Source organism: Filicampus tigris, chromosome 13 (assembly GCF_054856515.1).
Source record: "Filicampus tigris isolate MCC_2025a chromosome 13, RoL_Ftig_1.0, whole genome shotgun sequence".
Lineage (NCBI taxonomy): Eukaryota > Metazoa > Chordata > Actinopteri > Syngnathiformes > Syngnathidae > Filicampus > Filicampus tigris.
The window spans coordinates 17,574,259-17,588,348 of record NC_141229.1 but is presented as its reverse complement, the minus strand read 5'-3'; positions in this window follow the sequence as shown (position 1 = coordinate 17,588,348).

Sequence of the window (14,090 nt, the reverse complement as noted above, 5' to 3'; positions counted from 1 at the left end):
CGAATAACGCAGGCCCAATTTGTAGGAAAATGCCCAGCTCTGGACATCAATATATCAGTCTTGGAATTAAATAAACATTAAATAGCAAAATATCCTCTCACAATAAGTCAGGTGTGACTTATGACTTAAAATGTGGTTCTATTAATATTCTTAATGTGCATTTGAAAAGACAGAGTTGGGTCGAATATAACACCAAGAATTTTTGATGAATCACTTTGGGTAATAGTACATTTATCGAGCCTCAGAGTGGTGTTCTTAAATAGGTGCCAATGACGAGTAGGGCCAATAATCAACATCTCGGTTTTATCGGAGTTAAAAAGCAAAAAATTGGGAGACATCCATTGTTTAATCTCGGCAAGGCACGACTCTAAATTACAGCAATTAGCCGGGTTTGTTATCTCGAGCGGCATATATAATTGGGTATCGTCAGCATAACAATGAAAACTAATATTATATTTACGTGTACTATCACCAAGCGGAAGCATGTAGATGCTAAACAATAGGGGTCCTAGTACGCATCCCTGCGGGACTTCACCTGTAACTTAATAAAACTCAGAAGTCGCGTTGCCATGAATTACACGGTGCGTCCTTTCTGAGGGGTAAGAACTAAATCAAGAAATTGCTGAGCCTGAGATACCAACACATTATTCAAGGCGTTCTAATAGTATGTTACATCACTTCAAATGATCAGCTCATCAGCAAGCTCTGAAGAAGCTTGATACCGATCATGATCTTTTGAATCAGGTGTGTTGCAGCAGGGACAGATGGCAGACAGGCAGGAAAGCGGCCCTTGAGGACTGGAGCAGGACATGTCTGCTGTAGGTTGTTCCACACATCCTGGGGTCCGTCTCACATATCGGATTTTTTTTTGCAATGCGACCTCAGTCTGAACCTCCAGGTCGCATACATCCGACATGACATGTCAGGAACCCCAAATGCGTGGGCGGAGGGATTTGTACAGGTGGAAACACTTTTTTAAACATGTATACCGTACATCGCTGATTTCTGTTCACTTAAAAGCAGCCATTTCGAAAATGTGTAATGTGTAAAATTATATAATGATATGTTAGGGCAAATTACAACTTTCATTCAGTACACCCTGGGGTTGACAGGTATGTGAAGAGGTAAGCCATTTTGATCATTTTCTTTCTTTTTTGAATTTTATTCAATATAAAAGCGGATGTTGATTGTTGATAATATGTTTCCAAGTTTTGTTTTGCGGCTCCCACGTGAGATGGCCTTGTCCATCCCAAGGACACAAGTCTGACTCCGCCAATGATGGCATGGACAGGTCCCCCTCCTCCCCGACTGCACATTTACACCTATTTTCTCTCAGCCACATGGCGCCAAGTGACTGGAGTCAAGGTAGCCCATTGAGCTACACAACAATTGTGACAATTCATCTAATTGATGCGCTTAAGGCTGAAATAAACGATGGCATCATATTCACAGTTACTCACACTCACTCCTCGATGTCCTCACTGCATATAACGCATGATGACACATCACTTCGTCATTGACGGGCAGTCTGCATACGTGGGGAGTTGTAACACCACAAATTTCAACTTTATACTATTTTAAGTGGGATGAAAATCAAATCAAATATGAATACTGTTCACCTTGCAGATGAAAGGATGAATGTTTGTGATTGTCCTTCAAGCCCTGTTAATGCACGCAGCACATATTTGGAGTAACTTGTAAATATTGGACAGCATGTATAGTGTTGATGTGTTCCTTATGTATTATGTTGAATGGGGGAAAAAAGGTGTTGAACCATCAAATCATTAGTATTTTCTTCATATGTCCAAATGCATTTGAGATATAATATCCATGATAAATTACCAATAAACTTTGTCAGAGGCCACATCAAAAGGCAAATACAGTAATCGTGTGACACAGAATTCTTAATAAAGATCCAAGCCTGCCTCATTCCTGCCTGCTGACCGCTGCCAGCCGCTGTCTGCCTCCTGAGTGTTGACATGAGTTTAGCGTAGCTAAATGTCCGAAATATAACCAGTCGGAGTTCGTGTGCGCATTCATGCTCTTGTCCGCTTCTGCCTGTGTAAGTGGAGAAGCGATGCCATGGTATTTTTGATTTTGTGGAGGTGATCATGATGAGATCACGTTTTCACGTTGTCAATAAATCCAAACTTTTATACTTGCATGTTGGTGGCGATCGGTCGCCATTTTAGACAACAGAACTGACAAAGCGAGCAATATTACCACGCTTGGCTCCCTCCCGTGACGTGGACAGCTATTTTTTTTACACTGATGTCATTCGCCGGTGTGCTGGCTCTGACACTGCTCGCGCTACTGAGTCTCATCACTTGTCGTACGAGTAGAACCCGCGCTGTATCTCCTGTTGAAAAATCTCCTGCGCAGTTTAACTCGTAGCGTGTTCCGAAGTGTTCCGAGGCAATTTTTGATGTTTGCCCATTTCGCCAAGTAGGTTGGTTTGGCCGCCTCGTGACCACACGCATGAGGGACGATTAGTGGGCTGGACTAAAATCCACCTGCGCCCTTGCTTAGTCCGACCCTTTTTTAAAACTTGTCACCCCCCCCTGTGTGTATAAGCGCAAAATGAACAAGGTTCTATAATAACTCACCCGATAGGTCATCCTATAAGTATACAAGAGATTGTTGTTGTCATATCTTGTCTTGATGTTCAGGATTTATGATTGGACGCTGGAAATGATTCTTTCCCTTTTGTTTTTTTTTTTGTCTTGTTGTTTTTCTGTCTGCTTGACCTCTGAAATGACAAGGACAACAAGAAATGTAACATCTGCTCATTCGGTCTCTGACCCTTGCCCTTGGCCAAGTCAAGTCGCCTGTCATCTGTGGTGGTGAGTTTGCCACATTTCCCACATCATATTTCAATTATTTTTTGGACTGAATTATAAAGGTATTTTCTGTCAGTTGTCTCTAAAAATTAGTTCAGTTTTTTTTCTTCATATAAACTGAACAACAATAATTAGTCTATTTTTCAAGTGAGGTTCTGCATAATCTTTAAGTGTTCGTTTTTGTGCTGACATCTCACATCTGTGTGGACGTGCAATTATTCTCTCATTTTCTAAATTGGTATGCAGCTTGACAACCAGTCAAATAATGATGACAAACCAGTTTGGAAATATGATAAATTTGTTGTAAAGATATACTGTACTGATACAGGAAGAGCAAAAGCACAGTGGAAGTTGCTTGGATGATGTATTATCTCGCTCCAATGTAACATAGCAGAACAGCTTGCGCAGTCTGTTCAAGGCAGATAGAAGCTCATCTTTTTGAGAGCAACATGCATGGCATACTCAGACAGTAACAGGGTGATGACTAAGCAGAAAAGCTAGCGTGTTATTGGCCGTTCTCTCTTTGGTGGCAGTCATTTAGTCGTAGTGAACTTGACGATGAGAGCGGGGGTAAGAAATGCGTGCTACAAGTGCACACCTATTGCGCGTTAGCCATTTTTATTGCTCTGGGACATTAATTCAACTTTCACACACACACGAGAGGCTGATGTGTGTATTGTATATCTTATCGCACTGGAGGCTTGTTGTTGTTGATAAAAGTTGTATTAATTAAATCTTTGCCCCTGGGGTGGAGCAGTGGAATGCGCTGTAAGCACATAACTGACATGAAGAGAGTTGAACGGGGGTGTGCATTGTTGAAATCCTCTTGTGCTTTGCGACACTTTATTAGTTAGATTGGGGTCCACATAGATAAGAGTCAATATAGATAAAATATATTTAATCTTGTAGCTCAAATTTGTTTGGGTAAGCAGCACATACAGGAAACTACTCCTGTCCAAAACATTTTACATCAGATCAACTCAAGTCATTTTCAGTATAAGCAAACTTCATTTTGTCATTCTGGCAGGAATTCATTAAAGTGGTCAGACAGCATTACATTATTTCACTTTATATTCATCATGGTTAGACAGCAGAGTTGGCTCCACTAAGCAGATGAAACGCTAAGAGAAATTTGACTTCGGCATGCATGTGTGTGCGGGATACCGCAATTTGCCATTGAACACTAAAATTAGCAGTTTTATCATTGGCACCCTGTTCTCTTCACAGATGAGAGGAGGTTCACATGGATGGATGATACCATCTTGCCACTTTGAGGAAAGCCACTAGCTACTTTCGGTACTGAACAGTTAGTCGGTCCGTCCATCTCTGCACTTCTCCGTCTAAATGGTTGAGTGACAGTAGATTTAATATCTTTAAACTGCTGCTGTATTTTTGTCAGTGTAAAATTTCCCAGAAGAGTGCAAGTAATCTCCTGTGACTTCTGCCAGTTAGATAATATAATTAAGCTCGTGGATGTGCTTGACAGGCCCGTTTTCTTTGGTTCATCCACCTTGCTTTGAACACACTCACCAATCCTTAAATGAACGTAGGCTGACAAAAATAATACCAGCCTTTTTAATTAAAATCACAGTGCTGGATTTCTGCTCTATTGTTAAAATGCAAGCAAAGAAGAGTAAGTCACATTAGACAATCATCCCTGATATATTGTTCTAGATCAGGGGTCGGCAACCCGCGGCTCTTTCATCTTTATGTTGCAGCCCTGCTTGGCTTGTGAAAATAAATTATAAGTGCCCGACTGAAGTGCTGAATGTTATTTGTCTCAAAAATGTACATCATTCTTAGTCAGTAAAAGTTTTTGGCCACTTTGACATGTGGTCCTGTATTGGATACCAATCAGATTTTTTTTTTGCAATGCGACCACAGTCTGAACCTCCAGGTCGCATACATCCGACACTGACGTCAGGAGCCCAAAATGCAGGCGGGCAGAGGGATCAATGCTGACTGACTCTGCTGTTGTTTTAAATAACAGTATAGACTTTATATTTGATTTTGATTTAATCCCACTTAGAAAAAGCATGAAGTGGACCTTTACGATGATAGTAGTAATTCAACCATGGCTTGATCGGCTCATTTTTTACGCGCGGTTATTACGTGACTTCATCTTTACTGACGTCTCCATGAAATGCCTCGCCTCATCATTTCCCCCAAATACTGTATTTCTACCTCTGACCGAATCGCTCCAATGAATTTTCCAGCCTCTAGAAACGATAAGGGTTGAACTTTAAAGTCAAGATCCGTGGGTCTCATCCTTTCTCCCTAATGCCCATGATGTGTTTATCAGTGCTTTAGAAGAACAAACCCCCAAATCAATAAAGCAATTAGTACACCCTAGCCACCAAATCTCACCAGTGGAGATTGATTGGATGCAACAACAGCCCGGGCACAAAAGGACCTCATCATTTTTCGTGTGCCTGGCTGACCACTGACAGGCACATAATCTGTGGCTTGGTTCTGGCACCAAACCATCTGAGAAGGATTACGATAATGAAACTATTCCTGTCTTTCATTAATGCATCATTTCCATCAAATAATTATTGAGCAGTGGAATCATGGCTCATCTCGTTCCAATCCCAATTCTAAAAAACATCAAGATCAAATATTACATATTACAAAGGGGAAATCAACCCAATTGTTCTATGCAAGCCCACTAGTTGAAACAAGGCATTCTGATGAATTCTGCGTTTGTGGAATATGAGTTAATCCACCCGTTTTTAGCCATGTCTTGGGGCGGCCATTTTATCACTTCTGTCGACTGAAAATGAGATCACAACCGCTCAGGGCTCAGGTAATGACCAATCACGGCTGACCTGTTTTCTGAAGCTGAACCAACTTTCGGGGCTTAATGTCGAGGACCTGTTTATCTGAAATTGACGTCCACTCACTATACGACGCAGAGTTGTAACTCTGACTGGACAAAAATCGCCCCGTGACGGCTGTGGCTCCATGCTACCTGTGCTTCAGCTGACCGGTGGCGGCGTGGAGCTACTCCTACTCGACAACATGAGCGGGGCCGGCAACCGAGACATGGAGCCCAATGTCTGGACGGCAAAGAGCTGATCTCATTCTACTAAACTTGTCTGGTTAGCCATCAAACGCATACCTGTCAAGTTGTACACTTTCGACGTAATTTGTACAGGTGGAAACACCTTTTCAAACATGTACACCATACATAACTGATTTCCATTCACGTGACAGCAGCCATTCAAAAATAATGTGTCATGTGTAAGATTTTATACAGTCAAATTACAACTTTCGTAAGATTCAGTACACCCCGGGGTTGACAGGTATGCAAAATCTATTCCTGCCTTGACAAGCCATGGGAGCTAGCGGTAGCTAACAGCCATGGCTGCACCTCCTGTCTGCCTACGGCGATGTAACAAAATTTTAGTGTAGCTAAATGTCCGAAAACCACGATCAACTGCCCCCAAAATACATATGAACATTCCTATTATTGTCAACTTCAACATGTATACATTTATAAAAATGCTCAGCAAAATATTATTGATTTTGTGGAGGTGATAGTGGCTTTTCCTCATAGGAGCTCGCTGTTATATTTTCACAGGTTGAAATGGACAAGCGTATAAATGTGCATTTGAATTTTGCTGGCAATTAATCACTGTTTCAGACACAAGGTGACAACAGAACGTGACAAGCCAAGCCAGGAAAAAACACGTATTACAATGCTTGCCTCCCCGCTATGATGTAGACAGGCTGAAATTGGGGGAAAAAAAGCAATGCACCAAAAAGAGAACGTGCCAATCTGTCAGTTTAGTCATCACAAAAAAAGCACTTAAATCACTACAGATTCTTTTAGAGGGATGCATTTTAGTGCTGTCCTCATTTTTACATACAGACCTATTATATGAGTGCCATTGTTCAGCCCACTCAAGTGTTCTTTAATCACCCTAACTTGCTGCACATCCTTCCCATCTTCAGCTCTCTCGAGCGAGACGAGAGTTGGAATGAGAACTTGTTTATTCAACAGCGGACACTGTTTTTATGCCCATACAGCGGACGTGTAGGAGGTCGGATAAAAGAGGTGAAAGAGGTTAGATGAAAGAGGTCGGATGGGCGGGGACGCCCGACCCGCAGAGCGCGGTCTGGCCAACCTTTCTCTTCTTCTTTACTGTCCAACCTGGAATGCACGTCAACCTATGCCTCTTGTTTGGCCTTTGCTCCCTCCACCTTTGCCCTACGTCACAACTTTGTTTATGCTTGCCTTCCCTCCTCAGTCCTCTTAGCGTCCCACTTATTCTTAGCTAACCTCTTCCCTTGTTTCGGGTTCAATCACCAAGTCTCTTTCTCCCCATTTCTGCCAGAAGACACTCTAAGTACTCAACTGGCTGTCTCTCTGATCATCTTGGCTGTAGGGGTCCAGTCTTCTGTAATCTCTTCTTGCCGACCAAGAAAGTGTCTGTCATCTTCTCCAAAAGCAGCACAGGATCACATGTTTAATGTGGGGAGAGAGACGCCACAGTTGCGTTGCGTACTCGCCCGCTCTCAATCCAGTTGGCCAAACAAGCTTTCCCAGAGTTCAGGCTAACTGGTCACAATCTAGCTCAGGGGTCACCAACTCCGGTCCTCGAGGACACCTGTCCTGCAGGTTTTCCATCTAAATAAATAAATTATAAGTGTCCGATTGAAGTGCATGTTATTTGTCTCAAAAACGTGCATCATGTCTTCTTAGTAAGTCAAACCTTTTGGCCCCGTTCATATGTGGTCCTACATTGGATACCTATCGGATTCTTTATGCAATGCGACCGCAGTCTGAACCTTCAGGTCGCATACATCCGACATTGACGTCAGGACCCCGAAATGCACTTCGCTTGGGTGGAGGTCAGTGCTGCCAGCGACTCAATCTGCACTTGTTTTGAGTAACAGTATTGACTTTATATTTGACTTTAATTGAATCCCACTTGAAACATGAAGCATAAAGTTGACATTTATGGTGATAGTAGTAATTCAGCCACGGCTCGGCTGATTTTTTACGCACGGTTATGACGTGACATCATCTTTAGTGACATCTCCATGAAATGTGATCGAAAAAGCCTTGCCTCATTATTTACCCCAAATACTACATTTCTAACTCTGACCAAATCGCTCCACTATCAAAATGCCCCAAAACGCTGCACCACATTTACTTCCGTAAACACAACATCGTGAGTGACGTCGACCATCGCTTCTGAGAATGCGGGCCACTTTAGGGGCGCAATTATGTTCACACAAGAAGAGAGACCGAAGTCGCATTTAAAATGTAACATGAACGCTTACACACACACACACACACACAAAATATTTTTCTTAAAAAGACGGCCGCTTACAGTCCTGCGTAAAGATGAAAATGACTTCGCAGCCCTGATTTGCAGACATTGCATGTGTGCAAACGTTCAGAAAACCCATTGTTCGGTGAAATAGTGCTCTTTTTTCCACTGTATTTTTAAATTCAGGCATTTATGCTTGCTCAATGCATCATTTAAGTTCAGATTTTTCATTCACTTGAATGAAGACCTTCAACTGCGCTTTTTTAGTAAGAGTTCAAATGTGTTCATTTAATAAATAAAATTTAACTGCATGGATTTCATAAGCAACATACTATTGTACAAGTGTAAAGATGTATATATATCTTATATATATATATATATATATATATATATATATATATATATATATATATATACATGCATACATACATCGCAGGGCACACAGAGACAAACATCCGCACTCACAATCACATCACAATCACATCTAAGGGCAATTTTAGAGAGTCCAATCAACTTACCATGCATGGTTTTTGGAATGTGGGAGGAAACCGGAGAACCCAGAGAAAACCCACGCAGGCACGGGCAGAACATGTAAACTCCACACAGGGAGGCCGGAGCCAGGATTGAACCCATTCATTCATTCATTCATTATCCATACCGCTAATTCTCACAAGGGTTTGCTGGAGCCTATCCAAGCTGTCTTTGGGCAGTAGGCAGGGGACACCCTGAATTGGTTGCCAGCCAATCGCAGGGCACACAGAGACAAACAAACATCCACACTCACACTCACACCTAGGGACAATTTAGAGTGTCCAATTAACCTACCAAGCATGTTTTTGGAATGTGGAAGGAAACCGGTGTACCCAGAGAAAACCCACGCAGGCACGGGGAGAACATGCAAACTCCACACAGGGAGGCCGGGGCCGGGATCGAACCCACGACCTCTGAACTGTGAGGCGGACGTGCTAACCAGTACATACATACATACATACATACATACATACATTTTACAAAAAGTGTTTGCGGCTCTCAGTGTTTTCTTTTCCGTGTAAAATGGGTCAAAATGGCTCTTTGATTGTAAAAGGTTGCCGACCCCTGGACTATACATTATATGGAAACGCTTTATGCTTCCTGTGCAGTAGGTGTACACCAAAGAGCTGTAATCTGCCAATCAACCAAGAAGAGAAGAGGAAGAAGACCAGTAGTTGGAGTGCACTACTTGGATTGGATTTTTTTTTACTCTTGGCCACAATGCGGGGATGGAACTTTAAATTAAAACTTTTTATCGTTTTAGGAGTTAAAACAGCTGCAGGCAGCCACCAGTTCAACAGACTGGCAAATAAGTGTCTGGATCGACTGATGGACTTCTGATGGACAAACTGAAGAACTACCTGACGGACGGACTGACCAACTGACAACTACAGGTTGGTTCATCTTAAAAAAATGACGGACTGACGAATGATGGATGGATACCAAGACTGCTGATGGATGACGAATGACGGACCGGCAACATTTTGTAAAATGCCCACCTCTGGACATAGGTGTACTGGTTCCCATACTCCATATCTACCCGTTTAGTTGGCTAGATTACACCAATTACGACCAATTTCTGTTAATATTGCACTTTCGCTTCTACAGGCAAATTTTCTGACATTTTAAAGTAAGACCAGAATTGTCAATAAGAATTACCCTTCTTTGTACGGCTTTTATACCTGTGCAATGTTCCAAGCTAGTTGCTATGAATGCTTCATAAATATTGGAAACAATTGTGTTTACTTTTCTGCCTGATCTTGCAAAGAGAGAAACTTAGTTGATGTTTACATGGAGGGAACTGAAGTTGAATATTTGAAGCTTTGAAATGCTCAAATGATGCCTAACATAAAAGGCAGAATGACCATGCTGAAAATCCCACCAGCATAGACCATCATATGTGCTCACAATAAAAACATGTTTTTTTTTTTTTACTGTTACCATTACATTCAACAAAAACTGTGTTAAAACGTTCTGCGTAAATCTTAACTTTTTTCTGCTGTGCATTTTCTTCTCTCACAGTTTGGGAGTGAACTTGGGCAAATATAATCAATGTTTTTTCCCTCAAAATCATTAGGGCCAAAGTGCATCCACGCGAGAAGCACTTCTCTGGTACCTCGCTTGCCAAATGCCGTGTTCGAATGATCTTTTCATCACATGCGCAACAGCGTGCCCATATTTGGAAGTGCTGACGTAGCAGCCGACCAGGAAGTAAAAATGGAGACTTTTCCCACAGTTTTAATGATTAAACCCACCTCGACAAAATGTATCTTTTAGTGTTACAAAAGTAAGCCCAGTCTCCTCATTTTTTCGAAGCAAGAGGAGACAAGATGTTTCCTTCATTATTAATATAGTAAATGTACTGTACAATATTTATCAATTCCCCCACTGTCCCCATACCCTTACCTGTAATTTCAGAGTGAAAAGGGCTTGAAGAGCCGCATTAAACCGAGCACAGAGTGGTTCGCAGGTTGGCCAGGGCTGGTATAAAGCAAACCAAAAGAAAAATGTTTCATATTGAGTCAAGGATTTTCGATGCGAAAGAATGTCTATAATCTTTTCAGCCATCTTTTATGTACTTGACACATATGTGGCAAGGTAATCACATTTATTTATCTTCATTGGTCTATAAAGACAAATACAATTCCTGTGTGGAAACAAAGTTTTATAGCCTTGGGTGCGCCATAGTTCACAAAAGGCAGTTATATCATAAACTAAACGCTGTCCTATGTCCTGCAGGGGATATAAAAGTGAAAGTTGATATTCTACCGCATAAAAAAAAAAGAAAAAGAATCACACAGAGCTGCACCTGGATGCAGCACCCTTCATCCTTAATTACCTGGACTGCTTTCAGGTTGCTGTTATTGCTGATGTTAGCCGGCGGCTTCCATCAGGGAGATGCTCAGTTTGTCACATCTGCAAAGACTATTCCGTTGGCCCCATGGACACAAATCACCATCCTAATTGCACATTCACACCAACCCACTGCTCTCCCACACTCTCTCATACACATTTGCACAAACAGGCAGTCACAGAATAATTCATGCTTTTGTGCCTCCGAAAATGCTAAGCCAGACCATAGTTAAGGGTAGCGCAGAATGCAGTCCCCTTGAGCCCTGCGTGTTGACTGTGCACGGCATGCTAGGTCACACGTAAAAATGGGTAAGGGTGCACAATCAGCAGTCGGTGAAATGTCAAGAGATTTACTTTGCGTTTTCTTTTGGGTGGTTGTGGGACTCTGTTTAATGTCAATCCGTTCCAACCACCCTTGGTGCAAGGACAATTTCCTTTATGTCCTCTCTTTCCTTTCTGGTCATGTTTTAAAATCAAAAGTGGCGATTGTTTCAACTGTTCCAACTGTTTCATCCAGAGGCTGACTAAAAGAGCAGCAGATGGTGTAGAGTTACTATGACTTGGCATGTGATAATACTGTACACCTGAGGATTATCAATTGCATGACGGAGTAATGGCTGCTGCTTGTTTTTGACGAAATTTAAACCATCACTGTTCTCTTTAATTAAGTCACATTGAATAAATAACCCATGCTTGTAGCTGACTACGGAGACAGCTGCTTTCTGGTGGCTCGAACAACATCAATCTGACCTGAGTGTTGTATTGTCAGCAGCTCTGTTGTCTCCATCATATTCCCTGTGGCTGCAGCCAAACAATATAGCAGTAGTAAAATGGTGTTGTTACTGTCACTCAAGTTTATTCTCCATACAAACACGATTTCCCCGTTTCGTCAGTTTTATCCTTGACCTATTAGTGACAGAAGATGTCTAACCTTTCAAAATATGTCCACTTTCTGTCCTGCAACCAAAAAAATAATACAGCATGATGTACTGAGTGTTTGTCATATTTGTTAGCTGTATACTTCTGCCGAGGTCAGACGAAGTAGCCCACTTTTGACCAGACAGACTTGTCGCCGACAAACGTGCACTCTTGTGGCCGATTTTGAGTTGTCTTGACGTGTCGTAGTCTGTGTAATGTGTACTCAATGACTGGTCGTCTGGGACACTTCACGACCACGAAGCAGAAAGTCTGGCATGGTAGGATCTTGTTGCATAGTCCTACGTGGCGCAACGATTTGTTCCTCCCGACATGAAAACGTTTTATAAAAACTGCATATGAAATTGATCTGTTATAACTGGCATATATATGATCGTCTACTTTGTTTTAAAAAAAAAGTGTGGGTTTTTTTTTTTTCATAATGTTTCTTGAGAAGAAAAAGAAAATAACCGTATACACCTTTGCTGCAAGCTAAATTCTGACAGAGCTGAAATGGCAGCTGGTCCTGCACGACCAAAACAAAACAATTTAACAAAAGATCCTTACCGTATTTTCTTGAGAATAACAAACACTTAAAAATACTAAAGATGCTGGGTTGCAAATGAATACACCCTAAAACAAGGGTCACCAACTCCGGTCCTCAGGGGCCCGCTTTACTGCATGTTTTAGACAGAGCTGGACATTCCATCCCAGGGACGGAACAGTCCATCCTGGACGGACGCCCAGTTTGTGAACGGTGGGATGGAGAACAGGAACTCTTTTAAAAAGGACAGACTAAGCAAGGACGGAGGTAGGTTTTCGTCCGTCCCTCTAATGGTCCCTAACCGAGTCAAGTTCCGGCTGACCTGTTGTGTTCTTTTAAAAAGCAAGACTGCCTTGCTAAGATTGCACAAAACTGGAGTGCTCTTTTTCGTGTGCGTTCCCTTCCTGCAGTATCGTTCTCATGGGCATAGTCTGCCCTCTAGTGGACGCCCATTTCACTGAAGAAGGGAAAAAAAACTGAAAGCTATGACCCGGGCGTGGAAGACGTTCGTTCTCCTCATAAAATAACATTGCCTTATTTTGCAATAATTGTTTTTATTGCAAAATAACGCAATAAAAAGTGAAATTGTGCAACAAAACACAATAGTATTGTGTTATTATGCAATCTTAAATATTATTGCGATTTCCTCTGGCTTGCTCCGGTCCGCGTCATCTCCATCATCATCATCTTCATCATCACATCACACAGTGGTTGCTGGCAGCTAAAAAACTGTCTTCGTTAAACAGTTGGAAAAAATTCAATCGGCTCATGATACTCCCAGCCGGTAAGCGGATGTGCATAGGAAATTAGACAGCTAATGAGCTTCAAATAATGTCATGCACAGGAGCGGCGGCGGGGAGGCGGACAGACGCAATGTAAGGACGGAAGCGCTTTAAAAGGACAATGACGGACGGGGTCGGAAGACGATCATTTTTATGAATAAGGACGCAAGGACAAGGACGGAAGAGTACCCAGGTCACAGACACAGAATGGACCGGCAAAAAAAAGAGTAAAGTGCCCATGTATGGTTTTAGATGTGTCCTTCTTCCAACACAGCTGCCCTAAAACCTGCATGCAGCGTGTCACAACTTTTCTGTTTGTGAATACAACTCAAATATTTCCTGTAGCAATGCACCTTGGATCCGACATACACAGTAAGCACAGCTGCTGTGGAATAACTTTGACAAACACTTCAATTAACCTCATGTTCCACTGGGGGTTTCCTGTAAAGCCTGCAACTTTTCAAAGCAGATCCGTCTCCAAGAACATACACAACATTTTTCAATTTCATCATTAGCTGAAGTATAACTACAAAAATTGAAGATGTTGCAAATTGGCTCGGCAATTGCATTATGCTAATTGCCCAATGATTGTAATTTGCATTCATTAGGTACTTTGTTTTTTTGGTGCAGTTTCCCAAATTTCAGTAATTATCTCTTTGATGGCCTCTGCTGACATCACTAAAAAGCGTCAGCAGCTTTCACAGACTCACCTTTTACTGTCTGCAGGCCAAATGTTCAGAATCAAGCTATTTGCATATGAGAACTTTCTTTTTGCCTTTTTCTACCTTTCCGTCATCCCGTCAGGGTGAAAGTGAGCGTACCTTGCTTTAACCTGTATATGTGA